Source organism: Saimiri boliviensis, chromosome 11 (assembly GCF_048565385.1).
Source record: "Saimiri boliviensis isolate mSaiBol1 chromosome 11, mSaiBol1.pri, whole genome shotgun sequence".
Taxonomy (NCBI): domain Eukaryota; kingdom Metazoa; phylum Chordata; class Mammalia; order Primates; family Cebidae; genus Saimiri; species Saimiri boliviensis.
Genome location: NC_133459.1, coordinates 51,924,805 through 51,931,705, shown reverse-complemented (window position 1 = coordinate 51,931,705; position 6,901 = coordinate 51,924,805). Strand labels below are relative to the sequence as shown.

At 46.1% G+C, this 6,901-nt stretch overlaps 1 pseudogene; it reads left to right on the top strand.

Moving 5' to 3' along the window:
- The first annotated feature begins 4,466 nt into the window (after positions 1-4,466).
- On the top strand, positions 4,467-5,393 carry LOC101036034 (solute carrier family 25 member 3 pseudogene; annotated as a pseudogene).
- Positions 5,394-6,901: the final 1,508 nt, after the last annotated feature.

The window sequence follows — 6,901 nt, the reverse complement described above, 5'->3', positions numbered from 1 at the left end:
AGTCCCAGCTACTCGAGAGGCTGAGGCAGGAGAATTGCTTAAACCGAGGAGGTGGAGGTTGCAGTGAGCTGAGATCTCACCACTACACTTCAGACTCAGTGACAGAGGGAGACTCCATCTCAAAAAATTTTAAAAATTAAAAAATTAAAATAAATAGAAAAGGGGTTCTGAGATCCAGGAAAATTAGGAAACCCTAAATTAACAAAGCCAAAGTCTTTTTACTAAACAACTTCTCACTCTTCAGTGTGTTTATGTGTTCTGTAAATCTCCAAGAGCAAGCTTTGACACAGCGTTTTGCAACTGTTTGTTCATTATAGGCCATCTCTCCCCCAGGAGTCTTTTTAGACAATTTTACTAATCACCCTTTCCTTCCTTCTCACTCTCCCCCAAAATTAAATATTAAGGAATAGATTTTACTGGGGGGCCACAAACCATTGTACTAAGATTTTTTGCCCCTTAAGAACCATTTCACCCCTTTGAGGATGATATCACCTCAGTTGAGAAGCATGACCTAGTGTGAAATGCTTCTTGTATTAGTCTGCTCTCACATTGCTCTAAAGAAATACCTGAGGCCAGGTGCAGTGGCTCACGCCTATAATCCCAGCACTTTAGGAGTTCAGGTGGGCAGATCACCTGAGGTCAGGAGTTTGAGACCAGCCTGACCAACATGGTGAAACCCTGTCTCTACTAAAAATACAAAAATGAGCTTGGTGTCATGGTGAGCACCTGTAATCCAAGCTCCTCAGGAGGCTGAGCAGGAGAATCACTTGAACCTGGGAGGCAGAGGTTGCAGTGAGCTGAGATTACAGCATTGCACTCCAGCCTGGGTGACGTGAGTGAGACTCCGTCAAGAAAGAAAGAGAAAAGGAAAGAAGAGGAAGGATGGAAGGAAGAGAAAGAAAGGAAGAAAGAAAGAGAGAAAGAAAGAAAGAAAAAAGAAAGAAAAAAAAAGAAAGGGGAGGGAGAGGAGGGGAGGGAAGAAAATACCTGAGACTGGGTAATTTATAAAGAAAAGAAGTTTAATTGGCTCATGGTTCCATAGGCCATACAGGAAGCAGGGCAGCATCTGCTTTTTGCAGAGGCCTCAGGAAACTTACAGTTATGGTGGAAGGCAAAGGGGAAGCAGAAACATCTTAGATGGCCAGAGCAGGAGGAAGAAAAGAGAGTGGGGAGGTGCTACACACTTGAACAACCAAATCTCACAGTAACTCACTCACTATCACTAGAACAGCACCGAGGGGATGGAGCTAACTCATTCACGAGAACTCCGCCCCCATGATCCAGTCACGTACCACCAGGCCCCACATCCAACATAGGAATTACAATTCAACATGAGATTTGGTGGGAACATAGATCCAAAGTACATCACTTCTCAAACTCATTTGGCCACAGACTTTTTTCAATTGGACCAGTGTTCCCAGGAACATACTATGGGAAGCCCTAATTTAGTTAGAATGGGGCATTTTAACATTTCATCGGTCTCTTCTGACTCACAGGCAGAGACTTCTCTTTAATACTTAAATTCCTGGTAGAAGACTATCATAAGGAGAGGAGTTTTATAAAAGGCTTGTTGATTGAGAAAACTTGTATCTGCCACTGTTCTCCCCTCTGGCCATCATTCCCAGTTTGGGATGAGAATTTTATACTAGTCAACTTTTTAAAAATTATGGTATAATATACATAAAGTGTATAATGTGCTCTAATCTTAAAAGTACAGCTTGATAAATTTTCATGGGTGAATACTGAAGGCAACCAGATTCTGTCACATCAAAATACGCCTTTTTGACTGTTTTTTGTTTTTTGTTTTGTGTGTGTGTGTGTGTGGTTTTTTTTTTTTTAGCTAAAGGCAATTAAGAAGCAGATGTAGGGAGGCTCTGCCTTCTTTTTGTTTGACTAAAAGCAGGACAGAGAATTACAAAGACAAAAGTTCTTTCTCTCCACCCACTCTGCTTTCCCACCTAAAGACAGGATGTAAATTCTTCTTTACAGCCTTTATCAGCTTAGAGACAGTGCCAGAGTAATCGGAGCAGACTTTACTCCGTTAGTTTCCCCATAAATTTACCTTCCTCCATTTTCCTACCTCTAGGAGCTTGGGACTGCTTTTCCTTTGTCTTGTTATGTTTCTAAAACGTATCGTGCTATGTTAGCCATACTATATAAGCCAGACTCTTAAGCTACTGCTTAGAGTTACTTTTCTCCCACATTTTGTATACTGCGTGTGTTATTAAACTTGCTTTTCTCTTGTTAATCTGTCTTTTATTGCAGGAGTCTGTCCCAACTATAAACTTATGAGGGCTGAGGGAATACTATTTTTTATTCCTGTCAATACACACCCAGTTCAGGATATAAGCACTGAATTATTGATCAGAAAACCTGATCAAAATGAATCATTACGGCTCACCCGGTACCTGCTGCCATGCACCTGGGAGGGATGCTGAGCTGTGGGCTGACACACATGGCCATCATGCCCCTGGACCTGGTCAAGTGCCACATGCAAGTGGATCAGAAAACCTTAAAAAAAAAAAGAATCCTTGCCTTCCCATCATCCACATACTGTAGTATGTAGTTTTCAAACTTTAGTGAAGTTTAGTGAAGAATCCACCTGAGTCTATTAAAATCACTTATTTCTACTCACAGAGATTCTCATTCAGACAGTCTAGAGTGTGAGCTAAGATTTTTAATAAAGCACTCCAGGTGATTCTGATGCAGGTGGTTTGTGAATCACGCCTGTGAGAAACAGAGGCCTGCCCTACAGGATAAAAGTCAAAGTCCCGAATAAGACATTAAGGCCTTTCCTAATTCAATCCAATTTTATTTTTCTAGGCTCAACCCTCGCTGATTTCTATCACACTGAATTACTCGCCTCTCCTCAGTAGGAAATGCACTCCGTTTGTTTCCTTTAACCTGAAATTGCCTTTCTATTCTTTTTTATGTGGCAAACTCCTACTTACCCTTCAGGACTCAGCTCCACTGTCACTTCTTCAGGGAAATCTTCTGAACCTCATCAGGCAAAATTAGTTGCTCCTTCACTGTTCATCTAGAACTTTATTCAAATTCTGTTATAGGCTGGGCATGGTGGCTCATGCCGGTAATCCTAGCACTTTGGGAGGCTGAAGCAGGCGGATAGCTTCAGGTCAGGAGTTTGAGACCACACTGACCGACATGGTGAAACCCCATCTCTACTAAAAGCACAAAAATTAGCGGGGTGGGGTGGCACATGCCTGTAATCCCAGCTACTCTGGAGGCTAAGGCAGGAGAATCAGTTGAACACAGGAGGCAGAGGTTTCAGAGAGCCAAGATCACGCCACTGCACTCCAGCCTGGATGGCAGAGTGAGATTCTGTCTCAAAAAAAACAAACAAAAAGCAAATTGTTATAGTACTTAGCAAAATACTGATTTTTTTTTTCCTTTAAAAAAATCTTGTTTAGAAGCAAGCAGGAATGTGTCTGGTTCTTTGCTGAACCCCAGCCCTGCGCAGTGCTCAGCACAGAGTGGGTAAAGGAATGGATGATGTATGCCACTGATTTATACCTGGAGTCATTTAGTTCTCATTTTTCAGGCCAATGAAACTGCAAGCTTCCCAAAAGAACAGGGCTTTTGACTCATTTTCGTATTCTCCAAAATCAGTAGTCAATGAAAAGAAAATACCTGGCAGGTGAAAATAATCAGCACACCCCCCTCCTAAAGTCAGCGAGTGCTCCATGCTTCCTAGGCTCCCGCTACAACCGTCGTTGGGAGACAGGAGTCGTGTGTGAGCTGGAGGAAACTGTCACCTACCTGCTAGGTGAGAACGTTACGTAAGGCGGGAAGCCACGGGCTGTCTCTGCGCATTCGCACCGTGGAACGCCGCTGTCATGGAGATGACCATTCCCCCAAACCGGCATCGTTGAGTAAGGACTTGAGAAAGGCCTCTCAGGAAGGCAACAGTGCATGGCGACTCTTCACCCCCTCGCCTACCTCCTCATCTACCTACTCGCCTATTCCTGCGTTTACTCGTGTCTGTACTTGTTGGTTTATTTTCTTCGCATTTTTGTGGAGGACTAGGCAGCTGAGCTGGACCAAAGTCACCAGGGTAGTGAAGACCCGGCCCACCACCCAAGGTGAGATCTGGGACCACTGAACACTGGCCAGGTGCGGCGGGCACGGGCGCCTGCAGCTACCAGGAGCCCATTGGGCTGAAAGGGCAAAGGGGCGGGACGTGCTGGAGGCGGGGGAAGGGGCGGGGAAGGGGCGGGGCAACACCGCCTACTTAAACCGTTGGGTCCCGCAGCGCACTGCGCAGGTGCAGGCCGAAGCGCTGTGGGCCGGCTGGGCTGCTCTCGCCTGGACCGTTGGGTGGGCGGGCTCCAGGGGGAGGTTCAGGGCAGGGTGCGCCTGCACCCAGCGCAGCCATGGGTGACCCTGGCGGCCGCCGTGCGCTGCAGGCAAGAAGCGTGGGCCGAGGCGGCTGCAGGCCGTGGGCTGCGGCCGTGGAGGAGGCCAGCGTGGAGTACGGCTCCTCCCGGTACCTGCTGCTGTGCGGCTTGGGCGGGATGTTGAGCTGCGGGCTGACGCACACGGCCATCGTGCCCCTGGACCTGGTCAAGTGCCGCATGCAGGTGGACCCCGGCCGGTACAAGGGCATCCTGAGCGGCTTCGGCGTGACACTGCGCGACGACGGGCTGCGCGGCCTGGCCCGCGGCTGGGCCCCGACCTTCTTCGGCTACTCTCTGCAGGGCTTCTTCAAGTTCGGCCTTTATGAAGTCTTCAAGATCCGCTACGCGGAGCTTCTGGGCCCAGAGAAGGCCTACGCATGGAGAACCGGCCTGTACCTGGTTGCCTCGGCCAGCGCCGAGTTCTTCGCCGACATCGCGCTGGCGCCCATGGAGGCAGTCAAGGTCCGCGTGCAGACGCAGCCAGGCTACGCCAGCACCCTGCGGGCCGCGGCGCCCAGGATGTACGGCGAGGAGGGCCTGTGGGCCTTCTACAAGGGCGTGGCGCCGCTGTGGCTGCGGCAGATCCCCTACACCATGATGAAGTTCGCCTGCTTCGAGCGCACGGTGGAGGCGCTCTACAAATATGCGGTGCCCAAGCCCCAGAGCCAGTGCACCAAGGCCGAGCAGCTGGGCGTCACCTTCGTGGCCGGTTACATCGCCGGCGTCTTCTGCGCCGTCGTGTCCCATCCCGCTGACTCGGTGGTGTCCGTGCTGAACAAGGAGAAAGGCAGCACGGCCCTGGGCGTCCTCCGAAGACTGGGGTTCGTGGGCGTGTGGAAAGGCCTTTTTGCGCGCATCCTCATGATCGGCACCCTCACGGCCCTGCAGTGGTTCATCTACGACCTGGTCAAGGTGTATCTCAAGCTGCCTCGCCCTCCCGTGGCACAAGCGCCCGAACCCCTGAAGAAGAAAAAGTAGGCATGGAGTTGCGAGCCGTTGTAGACACAGTGGGTCCAGATTTCCATCAAGTAGGGAATCAGATGCACATAGCGCTAGTGTGTAAGATGTTAACATTTTGGGGAGAAGTTACTTAATATGCAGTCTGAGTTCTCTTTAAATGACTGATGGCTTCTTTATGGCAATTCCAGAGGATTGCAAACATTTCGTTTGGGGGTTTGAACCATTATCTTTCGGGAGTTGGCATGGTTGCTTTAACTCAATAGCTCTTCAGCAATTAAAAGGAAAAAATTCTTAACAGAAAGTAATGTTAGGTAGTTTAGGGTCTCTAGGTGTTATCTCCTTTGATTCGCCCTTTCTGTAGAGATTATCCAAGCCTAACTACTGAATAGCCTACAAATGAGGTTTTAAGGTCAGCACAACTATATGGATGGGGAACAAAGTGAGATTCCGGTACATGGTGTTCATCTCAATAGAAATCCGGCACCTATTGAATAGATGAAGGACTTACCGCGTATTTCCTGTTCATGTCCATTACAGGTAAAAATTATTAAAAGTTAAATTGTGACTTATACTGCCTGGTAGCTTAGAATGTATTCGCTGTTTTCAAAGAGACATGAGAAGATCTGCATTTTCTCCTTTTGCTTTGTCCCTTCTCTTCCTGATGTTGCTGATTAGAACATAGCTCTCTCCAGGAAGTGCTACAATTGGATCAATGTGGAAAGCCAGAAAGAGATGAAGGGCAGGCCCTGGGAATAAATATGTAAAGAAAAGCCTCTGTTCTCCAAAGATTTCTTTTGTATAACTCAGCTTTCAACAGCCATACATCCAAAGAAGACCATACCACCCTGACATTAAAAAAAAAAAAAAAAAAAAGTGAAGAAAAAACCCCAAACCCTGCAAATTCCAACTACTGTCTGTTGAATATTAAAGAATGGTTTTGGTGACTTTGGAGGGAAAATCTCTCGTTAAGTATAGTAAATGCTCTTCACTTAATTGGGTAGATGTTTCAGTGATATTTAAAATGGTTGAGATTCACAAAATTTATTGAAATTATAAAGCATGTTTTTGGGTCTCTGTGACCTTCACATCTCTGATTGGGGAAATTTTACAAGCAGTGAAATTCTGTGGGTTAGAGATGTTTGTAAAATGTGTATTAAGAAACAAAGTTCAATAAGGCATTTGATATAACTTAGCAAAATGTAACATGATTGCCTTAAAAACTTATTTAGGCTACAAACTTAGAATATGTTAATGTTTAAACTTTGTAATAGTAAACTGTTTCACAGTTAACAGAAGTTTAAAAGTGTGTAGATTTAAGTATGTCTGAACTGTCTTGGTTGAATAATAAAGAGATGAAGGAAAAAGTCAACTTTTGAATGAGATGGAATGAAATTTATTCATATTTAATGCTTCTATTTATCATATTATTGGGAGGAATCATTATCTATTGTTAAGACACCTCAATTTTCCTTAGGAGGTTAGTGTCCAAGTTTGTTGAAAAGGAGTTATCAGTAAAGGAGAATGAT